Below are 16081 nucleotides of genomic sequence, written 5' to 3' on the forward strand. Positions count from 1 at the left end.
GACTTAAGTAGTGGGATCCTAAAGGACACAGTATGATAACAAGGAACTGATTAATAGCGTACATAATGTAGATGATTATTTATGTTCCCTAAATTTTTCAGTGACTAGCTATCAGTACTTTGTCTTTGAACAACAGGGCTCTGTTTTTAACCTATAATTAGCTTGTGATCCACTCTGGCTTCCTGCATCTTTTTTCTTATTTGTGATTAAATATATGTTTCCTTTTTTTTAATTGTTTATTTTTTTCTCCACTAGTTTATTGCTTTTATTTTTTTACCAATAACCTTCACTCTATTTTTTTCTACTTCTCAAAATATTCTTTCTTCCTTTGGTGGTTCTCTCTTATTTCAATTCAGATCACAGTATCTTGGATAGCTATCTAAATCTCAACAATTTATTTATAATACAAAAACAATTGAACTCATTCCGTGTGTATTTGATATTTTTAAGCAGACTTAATAAATAATATTAGTATATTTTTAAAAAGAAACAATATCTGAAAAAAATTAGTATTTTACACTAAAAGCTACATCTTTTTTTCTTTCAAACAGGAAGATTTAGTTAATGTGACATGTGAAAGAAAAAGAGAGAGAAGGAGAGAGAGAGAGAATGTGTGTGTGTGAATAAGCATAAGTTAACTTACAGAACACTGCAAGTATTTGGCCTTCACCCTTTTCTTACCTCAGAAAAGACCTGAGATTTGTGATTTCCCTCACAACTGCACTCTGTCATGTCTAATACTTTATCTGTCTACATAGAGAGATAGAGAAGATAGATATGAATAAAATTATATCTAATCTCTCCCATTCCTAACACTTGCGAATTACAGTTATCTTTAAGCACGTTCACCTTCTAGAGTAGGTTAGTACACTCAGAAATTTTAAGTTTTTCACCTGGAGAGTAAAAGCTATGGACTAATTCTGCAAATTCTGAGTAGTTCCCATTGTGGGCCGTGATTACTAAAATGATCAGTAATATAATGAACAAAGGAGAGAGAAAAGGAAAAATTAATGTGTAATTTTGTACTGTGAAAAAAGAAAGGAAAACATTCAAAATTATGTAGATTTAATAGAAAATTATTATTTAATAAGCTGATTTTTCAATACCAGTCATCTAACAAAAAAGAATAACAATGATAATTATTTATTTGAGCTATATCACAAACTTTTTAAAAAAAGAGATTACAATAAATAGGAAACTACTTGCCCTGTATTATCCATTCATCTCCAAACTAACCTGTACCCAGAAAAAGGGAAAAGGGAAAGAAAGAAAATGAAAAATAGAAGCTTTGAAATTTTAGTCTCGCCCAGATGTTAGCCTATAACAAGGAGACTCTCCACCATAGACAATCCAGGACTGTCATTTCCAGCCCTGCAGTCAAGTTGCTGAAATTGCAAAGAAAAGGTAATGCTATTTAACACATGTTTAGGGCATATGAGCCATTTTATTATTTCTTAAACTCCTTCGTTACCTTCATGAAGAAAATACTACCTTCAAGTAAGAAGACAAGAGAAAAGTAAATTCCCACTTCTGTTTATATAATTTCAATTTACAAAAAAAAAAAAAATTGAAAGTAAAATATATAAAACCTTTGGGACAATACTATAGCTGTCATTTGGCAAACGATGAATTTAGCCAGACTATTTACTTATGTAGTAGACTTATCTGAAGGTCAGAAATGTACCGGTAATCGCAAACTAACTGAATACAAAGAGAAATCAGTGAAAGAGGAAATAATCCAATCTCAAAATGTCCTACTTCAAACATTTATGGTTTTTGTTCGAGGACTTTTACAATTATTATTTCTCTGGAAGTAATTAGAGCTTTAGAAAAAAAGAATTCAATGTACAAATTTCCATAATGAACAATCTAGAATATTTAAAAGTGAAAAGAAATATACAAGCACACTTAGATGCACTGCAATAGATGGGGCACATAGCTTCCTAACAGGTTCTTTTATATATGGCATACTGAAAGGAAAGGTGAGATGGAGCCTCTGACTCATTGTCCCTTGAATGGACAGACATCTTGACTGGAAAACATCAGTGACCCTTTGCTATTTCTGTGTCTTTTCCCTCTGTTCAGGACTTTGCTGATCAGCTGTCTGAATATTATCCTTTTTTCTCTTAACTTCTACAATCTACCTTTTTTCTTTCTCTCTCTCAGTTTCAATAAATCTCACTTTTCCTATGTAACAATTGTATTTATTGTTAAATTATGTTTATATTTTACCTTCATGATACCCCTTCTTTATTTTCCTCTCCCTAAGTCATTGCTATCTTTCTTTCTATGTCTTTTCTCCTTCAGGCCCTCTCTGTCCCCTCCAGCCTTTTCTCTTATTCTGTCACCTCAGGGTGCAGCTGAGTTTACTATTCTTTTTTCCTGTCACTCTGTACACTCTTCAGTAGCAGATCTCTTTTTCACCTCTCTTTCCATGAAGTCTATGTGTGCATTTGAGAAGGATGACTTATGCATTGGGTCAGCGTTAGAGGAAGGGGTTATAATACCTAAGAAAATGCAGAATGTCTCAGGGTGAGTAGATTTTTCAAAAAATTTTATTTTAATAGAGAGGACCAGCAGATGCAAAAATTAAAAAGTAATATCCGTAAAATCCGATCCTTCTGTGTTTCAAACATACTGCCTTTATATCCTGCAGGTGTTCTTCAAGACCAAGTTGAAGCACATTCATTTAAAAGATCTCTTGCTATTTTATTTTTATTTTTCATCTCCCAAAAGGTTTTAAGTAATTTCTTTAGCACCATTTACTAAAAACAAGAGAGATGCATTTGTCTACTGAATCTGAATACTTTGGTTTGGCTCCAACAAAATGCATTTTAACAAGTCTTTTCCTAGTAGAGATACAGTTTAAGTAACCTATTGTGCATTTTGTTTGTAAATAATTTATTATTGAATACAAATAACCACACTTTCTAACATGTCAAAATCAACAGGAGGCAGGATTTGGCATAAGGGTTCACCATTAGCCCAACTAAATTTTTGTCAAGATTGTATAAAAGGCATAGTTAATATTTAATTTAGCTTATAACACTGAACGACTCCGGCATCTGAAAGACTCCGGCATCTGCCTCATTGAAGTGATATACAAAGCTGAATTGTGTTTTCCCATTTTTGTGAAGAGAAAAATGTTGGGGTTTTTTTCTCACCAATGAAGCAATCTTAGAAACTGGATAACTTTTAATATGTTTTTGTTAATCCCATCTTTAAAAAGAAATAATGAGCATTTATATGTTTATTCAGCAATGACTATGATACCACCCCCCGGTCCCCCCAAAAAAATCTCTGATGGGTTTTCAATCTGTGGATCTCCCCATTTCATTCTAGGAAACTAGAGAACAATAGGTGGGTTTTATATAGCACCTGATTGATATTTCCAGGGTGTGAAAGCCTCTACTGGCAGATTAGGCTGATATTGCATATTCAAACACATACAATGATATATTTGTCATTGCTATTGACCTTTATCTCTCCAATTTCCTGACAACCTTCTACAGTTATTGACATTACAAATACCAGCAACAACGTGCAGGGCAAAGTATAACCTTTCATTTACCTTCATGTCCCTCAAATGACTCGTGTAGGTAGTTTCAACAAAGGCGGCAAACAATGATACTGTTGATTTTTTTTCCCTTAACTTGCTAAAATGTTTTCCATTTTCCTCTTGTTCTCAGAAAATCATGCCAATAACTCTCTACAAAGGAAACGATTTCAAATGAATACAGGTAATTAGAAATGTCAAGAAACGAGCAAAGTAGGGTGTCTGCCATCATTTCTGTGGAAAAAGTGCCAGATTCCCTTTCAAAAAGGTCTTTGTCATTTTTTAATAGAAGGTAATTAATGTAGACTACAGTAAAATGTACAGGATCCCAGTCGCTTGTCTTTCTTGCCATAGAAATGGGACCATAAAGATGTTTTGATATCTAGAAACAATCTTCAGAGGTTATTTTTAAATGACTTTTAATTACAAAAGTAGTCCTTTTAGTCTTTTCATTTTAAAAGAAGAAAGGATTTAGAAAGGGCATAGTTATTAGGAGACAAAAGAAAGAAAGTTTTAGAAGGAAGAATTATCTGGAAAGTGAAACAACAGGATTTTATAAAGCTGACAAGAGTTGACGATGTGAAAAATTAGCCTATATCTCAAATGTTTCCAACAGTAAGAGGAATAAAACATAACGTCCTTGTGGAGGTAATTACACACTTTTGACACCATAATACCTTGGACAGAATATAATTTTTTTTCTCTAAGTCCACACCAAACTGACCCTTTGGCTATATTAAAGCCTTCCCTCCATGAGATCAGCAATGCATGGCCCACAGTTACTTATTAAACAGGAGACTTCTTAGGACCATTCCCATTCTTTTTGGGATGAGGGGGAAATTCAAGCCACTTCTGAGAATACCTGATGGTCATAGTTTCCTAATATATGCTATCCAAATGGAATAATCCTTCCAAAATTAAGTTTTACATGCATTTACATATGAAATTTTCTCATTTTATATCTTAGTTCTCAAGAAAGAGCAATATTCCGTTATTTGAGGTTGTGTTATCATAGGAGAGCAAAAGAGTCTCTGTCACAACAAATGTATCCTAAAACCTTGAAGTCTGAAATTAAAATTATGAGGCTATTTTAAGTCTGAAATTAAAATTATGAGGCTATTTTAATGTTAATGATTTTAACATTGAAACATTGATTAATTTGGGATCATGATAAAAGTGTATATAAGCACTTAATAAGTTTGACCATTGCTATCTATTATTGGGAATAAGATAGACTGAAGAAAAAATATAGCCAAGCTTCTATAATAATTCTTTTTCTATGCAACAAGTGGAATAAGATCCTATTTTTTCTTAAACCGCTACCCTGAGATTATCCTTCTATATGGAATCTACACCACTCATCAAACAAACAAAAGAAAAACACTAAACTACAATGTATGTGACAATCCTATATTATTCCGTTTACCAATATGTTTCTGGGAACCATAATTTAGTGTATTTTTGTTTACAAATCAGTCAAATCAAGTTTTCAGAGTGGATAAATCTGGACATTTTAAAGAGGAAAAGATACACTTCATAAAAACATATTATTTAAAGTGTGACATTAAATTAATATTTAAAATTAATACAGAATCTACAAAATATTACAGAACCATTTATAAGAGATATTCCCCCAAAGGTGGGTGACATAGCAAAGTACTAATTAAGATGGAGTCTAGGAAATGTGGCATGGGAGATAGGGTCAGATTGCTCAGGCCCGAGAAAGGTTCACAAGTGATGGGCCCAAGCTTTAACCCTCATGTGGAAGAAATAATCCGAGACTATTTTAATTATTAAGGATAAATGATGTATAGTTCAGAAGCTGAAGTGAATTCACAATATTTTGTAAGAAATACAGTGAGGAACACAGAACATAGGAAGAAGGACAGAAGAGGTGGAAAGGGGTGCAGGGACCAAAAAGCACATCATCAACAAGGAAGAGAAAGATGGCTTCCTCAAGTACCCGAATTAAGCTGATAGTTCTTTCTTTCTTACCTGGTTCTTGTTCTTAAAAGAGATAATGGGTGGTCAGGAAAGTAAGTCTAGGCACGATCATTTCAAGCTGTGCTGCCTTATCCTCCAAACCATATAATTTCAGCTAAGAGCCCTGACTTAATGTTTTCTAAGAGCCTAGATCAGAAAACCCTCTCCAGAATCAAAACAGGTTGGAACAGTTGTTTGAAAGACCATATTCCAAGTATAGTTGTGTACAACTGGTCTATATTTTATGCCTTCCTTACTTGTAAATAAAAAATTCCATTAGGATGTGTCGTATTATTGCCCTTCTGCCAAAGACAATGAAGACGAGTCATTTCTTCTATTATTAATGACATAGTTTATTATGTACAGCTTTAATAAACAGATGAACCTATTGGTTAATCACTATCAAAAAATAGCAAAATATTAACCATGCTCAAATCAAAGATAACTGGTTTCATAACTTGTTCAAATTCACAATTCTAGACAAACCTGATATTCAGCCAGAAGGTAACAGAACAGGCCATGTTGGTTATTAAAATAATGAAATACTATTATTCATAGTCACAAACCACTAACCGTTCTTATTCTCTGAGGACAGACCATCCTCCTACCATCTTGGATCCTCATTCTCAGAACATCCACCTCCGGTCTAATTAACGTAATGCCTTTAGAGCAGCAGGTTCTTCAGGGGATACTTTCAGCAATAAGACTGATGTCTTTTCTTTTTGGTTTGTGCCCTTACCATACTAGTTATTATTATTTTCTTTTTATAATTACTCCAGAATCCAGCTCCTCTCTCCACCCAATGGGTTAAATTATTTAACTTCCTGGGCATATATTTTATAGCTGGTAAATTTTTTCTATAAAAGCCACATTTACATTTTCATGGCTTATTCAGTTGATTGATAAAATCTACACTTAAATTTTCTAGTCAAATTTTATCTTCCATACGATTTGTATTTGTCTACGTATTTGAGCAGAATCAAACGTATTTTAGAAATTAGCTTTAGCACACAACTCAGATGCACTTCTGCTGCCCTTTTCTCCATAGAGGTAGGATGACACTATATTTGAGTGAGAAGGTTTATCAGGCTCATTAATTTTCATAATAGAATACCAGCTTTACTACCTGCAAGTCTGATATCTAAAATATACAGTTCTCACTTCAGTAATCAACAATTCAATATTATTGTGGGTCTGTTATGGATTAGGCAATTGGCAACATATAATGTCCATGATTAAGGCACATGGAATTCAATTTTTAAAATAAATTCCACCCAATTTCTGCCAAAGCATGGTCAAGACAATCAATAGTTGAGACAGTCTAAATATATATTGACTCTCTTTTTCTCTCAGATTATCTAAAATCTATTCCAGAATCTACTTTAAATCACAGAAAATAGTGGAGCTGGAGTATATTAATTTGGCACTCTATGAAAATGCTATCATTAAATTAGCAAGTGTTGTTGAAATTAAATGCAAAAGATACTACAACGCAAAACTATTTTTTCCTCTTTCCTAAATTAATTATTCAACACGTTACTCAATCTCACTCTTAAATTTATATCTTCCATCCAGACCACTCCCTACCCACTTATCTAACAACCTCTTTGATATCTCCACTGCCTCAAAGGCATCTGAAATTCAACATGTCTAAGACCCAGCTGATTATTTCCTTTCCAAACTGCTGTCTTTCAGGGATTCTCTATTCAACACCTTCATTCATTCAGAGGGCGAATGTTTGAAATTTAAGTGTCATCCTTGACCCCTCACTCTCCTTCACCTTCATATTAAGTCTATTACAAAAGTCAATTCGTTTAATCCCCTAAATATTTATCAAATCTCTATTTCTCACCATCTCCACATTATCATCTTTCACACAGACACCATAATAGCCACCTAAATGGCCTCCTGTTTTCACTCTGAATATACTCTGCTCTCTGCACTGCAGAGGGATATTTTCCAAATAAAATCTGGGTATCTTCTTCCTCTGCTTAGAAATCTTCAAAGATTCCCATGTCTCTCAGGCCTGCAAAGACCTGCTTAAGTGACCCCACCATGCATAGATCTCCACTACCTTCTCATGCAGGTTTGACCCTCCTGTTACGCAAAGACTCCAGCCACATTGCCTGTATTTCAGCTCATCAATACTCCATCCTACCACATAGCCTTTAAACACACTGTTCCCTTTGTCCTATCCCACCCCTTCCCCTAGATCAGTGCCTCTCAAACTTTAATGCTCAAGGGAATTACCCATGTATCTTGCTGAAACAGAAGCAGATTCTGAATCAGTAGGTCCAGGCTGGAGCCTGAGATTCTGCATTCCTAGGAAGCTCCCAGCTAGTGCCAATGCTATTGGTCTATGGGCAGCAATTTGAAAGTAAGGACCTAAACAGCTTCTGCTCATCCTTAAGATTTCAGTTCTAATATCACTTCCTTAAGGAAACCTCTCCTAAAGCCCAGGTCTAAGTCATATTCTTGCGCAATGTGCTCATAGAATTGTACTCCTTTCCACATAGCAAAGATCTCACTTTGTAGTTACAAACTGAAATAAGGATTCATGTCTATTTTTTTCTCTCCACTACTGTATGCTCCATAAGGGCAGATGACTATTTTACTCAGCAATGAGTCCACAGAGGCAAGCATAATACCAAGGCCATAAAAGGCATTTAAGAAACAGTTGCTGAATGAACAAATATAGAAGGGAAAAAAAGACTCATGTCATAAATTGTTGGAATTTAGTATAAGAATGAAGTTTAAAGTTTGCCCCTACTGAGGAATATGTAAATATTTCCTTTTATTAAATGAAAGCCATATACCCGTTACGTTTTCCTTTTTTGCCTCATCTATAAGGAGTATTCCTAAATTTACTATGATATTGCAGTAATCAGTGCAGCATAGGTTTTAAGGTTTAATTCTAATAATTTCAGCATTTTTCTATGTTTATGACCCCTATTTCATCCTAATATGTAACTGTGTTGTATGTTGATGTTTTATGATAAGCTGCATCAAATCCATTTGTAAATAGTGAAGTAAAAACTACTTAAAAAATTATAAATGAGTAGATATACTTGATACATCAGTAGTTACAGACTATAGATAAAGAACTTGGATTCTGGAGTCCAACAGTTGGTATCTAAATCCTGACTTCATGACTTCATAGCAATGTGGCTTGGTGACACTTAGTGATTTATCAAGTATTACTTCTATTGCTGTTAAGAGGCATAGTTAGCAGATGAAAAAAGCTCCCTAACTGAGTTGCTACTGTTTTAGATCACGCAATTAGAGTACTCCATAGGCTAAAACTCTGAAAATGTACAGTAGGCATAAAATTGGAGCAGGTATCAGTGAGACTCTATAAAGGTAGCTAAGATCCTAAGCACAGACTTGAGAGCTCTATAAAGATAGAATAATATTGCCTCATATTTAAATGATATTAGACACAGTGCAATTAATTGATTTGAATAAAGTCATAAAGCCAGACAGAAAGGACACATCTGTCAACATAGAACCCAGAACTATCTCCTATGCTATAAGTTTTGATTCCTCAATGATAGCATGATATCTAACATCAAATACCTGGATACCAAGAAGAACATTTTTACTGTTGAAAGTCAACTCTATAGCATAATAAATAAAGTTGGACAAATCATATTAAATATATTTGTCCACAAACCAAAGACGCCATAAAAGACTTATACACACTGCAATTGAATAGAAGCCCTCGGGGAAGCTTCTATTTAAAAAATTGAGTGTGTGCTGTATTCCCTATGTATAAAAACTACTTTAGCTTAACAACAACATAACAGTTAATTGACAAATGATAAAATGTAACATCCAGGGCAAAATTCAGCTTCTAAATGAATACAGAGAAAGGTTTTATTGCCCTAAAATAGGAGCCAGGTGAGTGCCGCTGAGGGTCAAAGTGACTTTGGGTATGAGGACAGCATTTTATAAAGGCCCCACCTGAGGTTGTAAGTGGATCTAGTTTAAACAGCCCATTGTAGATCCAAGAGGAGAAATTTAAAAAGATGAGAAAAAGAAGGAAAGTGAGAAAATGTCTTTCCAATCTATTAAAAAACGTTAATGTCGTGGTAGTGCAGTCAAATTTTTGTGTCCATTTTCATTTCAGTGATGCCAGCTGAAAAAAGAACTGCTTTCTAGTAAAATCTCAAAGTAGTCAAGAATTTTCTTGGGGTATTAAGGAGCTTGTCTCACCTTTTATTTTTCAGTTTTACATGTGTAATTCATGAGTCTCCAAACAGTATGCAAAAGAGACTTTTTAGGAGAGGGAAAATATTGATTTTGATCTGAAAATGTATCAAACTCAAACCTGAAATTAAAATTCAGAGTAATTTATGCTCATAAGTAAAGAGGGAATAAAGCCTCCTATTAAAAAATGAAATCAACTGAGTATCACTTACCTCCAATATATGCAGGACAGCTCAATAGGTATTTAGCTGAGTTCAAATGTTTTCTGTCGTTATTTTTCATCCCCTAGTTGAGCCTCTTCAGCAAACATTCAGTGAAATAAGCAGGACTTTCCTCTCATTGAGTGTTTTGAGATTTCCAAGTTGTGTATGTATGGACCTTTTTTTTAAGTTCAATTCCCTTCAAATCAGTAGAAGAGACAAGTTCTCTCTTCTGTGATGGAATTTTTAAAAACATGCACATTGCTTTTACAAACACGCACATACTGCAAACCAGAAGAATTTCATACAAAAGAAAAATTTCCTGTGGAAAGAGAAAAAATATATATATGGTTAATTTCTGGCTTGGAAAATGGCACACCACCTTCAAAAAAAAGTGCATAGCTATGGAAAAATAAAATGCAACATTTTAAGAGTTGACATGTAAGAAAACCCTCTGTCATAAAGACATCCAAATATCTTTTGAACTATTTACACCATATGTGTCCCAATAAGGCTCTTTTCTGATTAAATAATGACAAGTAAGTGGAACCAAAGATGGCTTCAAAGACCCTTGAATCTTTACACAGCTTTTTGTAATTTTGCAAGTGTGAAATTTAGCTATCATTAAACAAATCTTCTAAAGCATAATTTTCTTGGTCTGTGAAATATGTCTAGGAGCAAGATGCAGTGTCCATAGTTGGCACTCCAAAAACACAAATAAATAAATTAATAACAAATGAATGCTTAGGAAAGCAATTCTTATAAAATACACATATATTTTCTAAAATCCTGGGCACAAATTTAATTACTTGAAAACAGTAATTGTAGACAACCACCGCTTAAAATTAGTTGAGAACTAACAGTACCATAGAAGGGTAGTGGCCAAACACACAAAGAAGGGGAAATTGTAGTCATTAAAATTCTGAAAAACTGGTAGGGATGTAGGAAAACACTTACAATTAAATGTTAAGTTTAAAAGCAGGAAACACTACAGGGACAGTAAGATATGAATGCTTTCATACTTATAGAAAACAAGGATTTCTACAGTAGATATTGCTAGGTAACAGGATTATAAATGATAAGTTTTCATTTTTGATGAAAACGCCCTTCAATAGTCATGCAATACTTTTAAATTCAAAATGAAAAGTTGCTTTTTGAATGGTACATACGAGTACTATAATGTTATAATACCTTTTAAGATCTAAAATTCCTTTTAAGAAAATGTGGCTTTTTAAGCAGTGTTCTAATGGACTGTGAGTAGGTAGATTCAGCTGCAGCAGCCCTGGACCCCTGGATCCCAGAGAGCCCAAGATTGGTACTAGTAAATGTCTAGATGAGATTGCAATGCCTCGACTTGCCCAGTCAAAGAGGAGAAGTATAGCAAAAGAAGATTTTCATCATTATTGAAATAACACTGGGGGAAAAATCTAAAATTCCAGGGACATTTTGGATACCAAAAACATTAGGTTTCTATTACATAATAATATTTGTAAGCCAGTCATCAAGACACTTCACTTTAATATATAAGAATGTGACAGTCCAGTTTCTTTCTTTCTTTTCTTTTCTTTTGCACGTATCTCCAGTTTCCCCAACACTGTTTTTATCCCACTGTGTGCGTATTTCTTGTCTCCTTTGTCACAGATTAGATGACCATATAGGCATGGGTTTATTTCTGCTCTCTATTCTGTTCCATTGATCTATGTGTCTGTTTTTATGCCAGTACCATGCTGTTTTGATTACTATAGCCTTGTAGTAGAATTTGATTTTAGTTAGCATGATACCTCCAGTTTTGTTCTTCTTTCTCAAGATTGCTATGGCTATTCAGGGTTTTTTGTGGTTTCATGTAAAACTTAAGATTTTTTTGTTTTAGTTCTTGAAAAATGCCATTGACATTTTGATAGGAATTGCACTGGATCTATAGATTGCTTTGGGTAGTATGAACCTTTTAACAATGTTAATTCTTCCTATCTGTGAGCACGGTATATGTTTCCATTTATTTGTATTTTCTTCAATTTCTTTTTTCTGCATCTTATAGTTTTCTGAGTACAGGTCTTTCACATCCTTGCTTAAATTTATTCCTACTTGCTTAAATTTATTCCTAGGTAATTTTTTTTTGATGCAATTGTAAATGGATTGTTTTCTTAATTTCTTTCTTAATTTCTTAATGAAATCTTTCTTAATTTCATTATCAGTGCATAAATAGGTAACCAATTTCTGGATATTAATTTTGTATTCTGCCACTTTACTGAATTCAAAAATAAACCCAAAATGGATTAAACACTTAAATATAAGACTGCAAACCATAAAACTCTTAGAAGAAAACATAGGTAATAAACTCTTGACATTTCTCGTAGTAATATTTTTTCTGATTTATCTCCTCAGACAAGGCGAAAAGGAGAAAAAAATAAACAATGAGACTACATCAAACTAAAAAGATTTTGCACAGCAAAGGAGCTCATCAACAAAATGATAATACAGCGTACCCAATGGGAGAAGATATTTGCCAATGATATATCTGATAAGGGTTAATATCCAAAATTAATTTAAAAAAATACACCTCAACACCAAAAAAATAAAATAAAATAAAAACCAACCTAATTTAAAAATGGACAGAAGTTTTGAATAAACATTCCTCCAAAAAGAACATATAGATGGTTAATAGGCATATGAAAAGATACTCAACATAGCTAATCATCAGAGAAATGCTACTTGAAACCACAATGAGATACTACCTCACACCTTTCAAAATGGCTATCATCAATAAACCAACAAACAAGTGCTGGTGAAGATGTAGAAAAAAGGAAACCCTTGTGCACTGTTGGTGGAATTGCAAATTGGTGCAGCCACTGTGGGAAATAGTTTGGAGGTTTCTCAAAATTTTCAAAATATAACTACCATATAACCTAGCAATTCCACTTCTGGTTATTTATCCTAAGAAATTATAAACACTAATTCCAATAGCTATAGGCACCCCTGTGTTCATTGCAGCACTATTAACAGTAGCCAAGATATGGAAACAACAGAAATACCCATCAATAGATGAATGGATAAAGAGATTGTGATATATTTATACAATAGACTATTAATCTGCCATAAAAAATAATGAAATCTTACTATTTGTGACAACATGGATAGACCTACTGGGCATAATGCTAAGTGAAATAATTCAGACTGAGAAAGACAAATACTACATGATCTCACTTAGATGTAGAATCTAAACAACAAAATAAATGAACAAAATAAACCAACAAAAAAAACCACCCCACACTCAAACTGATGGTTGCCAGAGGGGAGGAGGGTTGGGAAGATGGGTGAAAAGGGAGAAGGGATTAAGAAGTACAAATTAGTAGTTACAAAAATAGTCACAGAAACATTGGGAATATAGTCAATAATGTTGCAACAATTATGTGTAGTGTCATATGGGTACTAGACTAATTGGGGGATCACTGCATAAATTATATAAATGTCTAACCATTATGCTATACACCTGAAACTAATATAAAATAATATTTAATGTCAACTATAACTGGAAAAAATAAAAATAAATTTTAAAAATGTGACAGTCCAACCTTTGGTATCATAGATTTTGAGGAATTGATGAAAGCTTAAAAGGACCATCTGGTATGGTAGTTGATGTGATGCTTGCCATCCTGGGGTCAGCATCATTGCCACACAAATGCCTGGGTGTAGACAATCTTCTAGAAAACTTGCTACCTCCTATGGGAAATTTTACAGTTAGAATGTATTTTCTCTCTTAGTAGCCTTAGGGTAGCACCACCTTAGCTTGGTTAAAAAGATGGAGAGAGAGAGAGAGAGAGAGAGAGGATACATTTGCCAGGACTCTTGGTTACAGTAAGGGAAAGAAAAATTCAAACAAACATAACCAAAAAATAAAAGAGAGACATATATTGAGAAGTTCAGAGGTAAAGCTGGCCTAGATACAATTGGATCCAGAACCTCAAATGTTAAAATCAGGATTCAATTCAGCAATACATTAAAAAGATCATACACCATGATCAAGTGGGATTCATCCCTGGTATGCAGGGGTGGTTCAACATCCGCAAATCAATTAATGTGATACACCACATTAACAAAATGAAAAATAAAAATCACATGATCATATCAATAGATGCAGAAAAAGCATTTGATAAAATACAGCAACATTTTATGATAAAAACCCTTAAGAAAGTGGGAATAGAGGGATCATATCTTAACATAATAAAGGCCATATATGACAAACCCACATCTAACATCATACTCAATGGGGAAAGGCTAAAACCATTCCCCCTAAGATCAGGAACAAGACAAGGTTGCCCACTTTCTCCACTTCTATTCAACATAGTGCTGGAAGTTCTAGCCACAGCAATCAGACAAGAGAAAGAAATAAAAGGCATCCAAATTGGTAAGGAGGAAGTAAAATTATCACTATATGCGGATGATATAATACTATATATAAAGAACCCTAAAGACTCCACCAAGAAACTATTAGAACTGATAGATGTATTTAGTAAAGTAGCAGGATATAAAATTAATATTCGGAAATCAGTTGCATTTGTATATACCAATGATAAAATATCAGAAGGAGAAATTAAAAAAACAATTCCATTTACAATTGCTCCAAAGACTATAAAATATCTGGGAATAAATCTAACCAAAGATGTAAAAGATCTGTACTCAGAAAATTATACGACACTGAAGAAAGAAATGAAAGAAGACATAAATAGATGGAAACACATTCCATGTTCATGGATAGGAAGAATTAATATAGTTAAAATGTCCATACTGCCTAAGGCAATATACATATTCAATGCAATTCCTATCAAACTACCAACGACGTTTTTCACAGAAATAGAACACATAATCCTGAAATTTATATGGGACCATAAAAGACCCCGGATAGCCTCAGCAATCTTGAGAAATAAGAACAAAGTGGGAGGTATAACGATACCTGATTTCAAACTATACTACAAGGCTACAGTAATCAAAACAGCATGGTACTGGCATAAAAATAGACACATAGATCAATGGAACAGAATAGAGAGTCCAGAAGTAAATCCATGCCTATATGCCCATCTAATCTACGACAATGGAAGCAAGAATGTATGATGGGGTAAAGACAGTCTGTTCAATAAGTGGTGTTGGGAAACCTGGACAGACACATGCAAGAAAATGAAGCTGGACCACCTCCTTACACCATATACAAAAATAAATTCAAAATGGCTTAAAGACTTAAATGTAAGATCTGAAACCATAAAATATCTAGAAGAAAATATAGGAAGAAACTTCATGGACATTACCCGGAGTAAGATTTTCAATGATATATCCCCTCACGAGAGGGAAGTAAGAGAAAAAATAAACATGTGGGATTACATCAAACTAAAAAGTTTTTTCACAGCAAAGGAAACCATCAATAAAACAAAAAGGGATCCTACTGAATGGGAAAAGATATTTGCCAATGATATATCTGATAAGGGATTAATATCACAAATCTATAAAAAACTTACTCAACTCAACTCCAAAAAAACAAACAACCCAATTAAAAAATGGGCAGAGGACTTGAGAAGACATTTTTCTAAAAAGGACATACAGAAGGCAAGAAGACATATGAAGAAATGCTCAACCTCACTAACCATCAGAGAAATGCAAATAAAAACCACAATGAGATACCACCTCACTCCAGTCAAAATGGCTATCATCAATAAATCAACAAACAACAAATGCTGGCGCGGATGTGGAGAAAAGGGAACGCTAGTGCACTGTTGGTGGGATTGCAGATTAGTGCAGCCACTATGGAAAACAGTATGGAGGTATCTCAGGAATCTGAAAATGGAACTACCCTATGATCCAGTAATTCCACTCCTAGGCATCTACCCGGAGAAATCCAAAACTTCACTTCAAAAATCTGTATGCACTCCTATGTTTATTGCAGCACTTTACACAATAGCCAAGATATGGAAACAACCGAAATGCCCATCGGTCGATGACTGGATTAAGAAGCTGTGGTACATTTATACAATGGAGTACTACGCAGCCATAAAGAAAAAAGAAATCTATCATTTGCAACAACATGGATGGATCTAGAGAACATTATGTTAAGTGAAATAAGTCAGAAAGAGAAAGACAAGTACCATAT

The sequence above is a fragment of the Rhinolophus hipposideros genome (assembly GCF_964194185.1).
Source record: "Rhinolophus hipposideros genome assembly, chromosome: 5".
Classification (NCBI taxonomy): Eukaryota; Metazoa; Chordata; class Mammalia; order Chiroptera; family Rhinolophidae; genus Rhinolophus; species Rhinolophus hipposideros.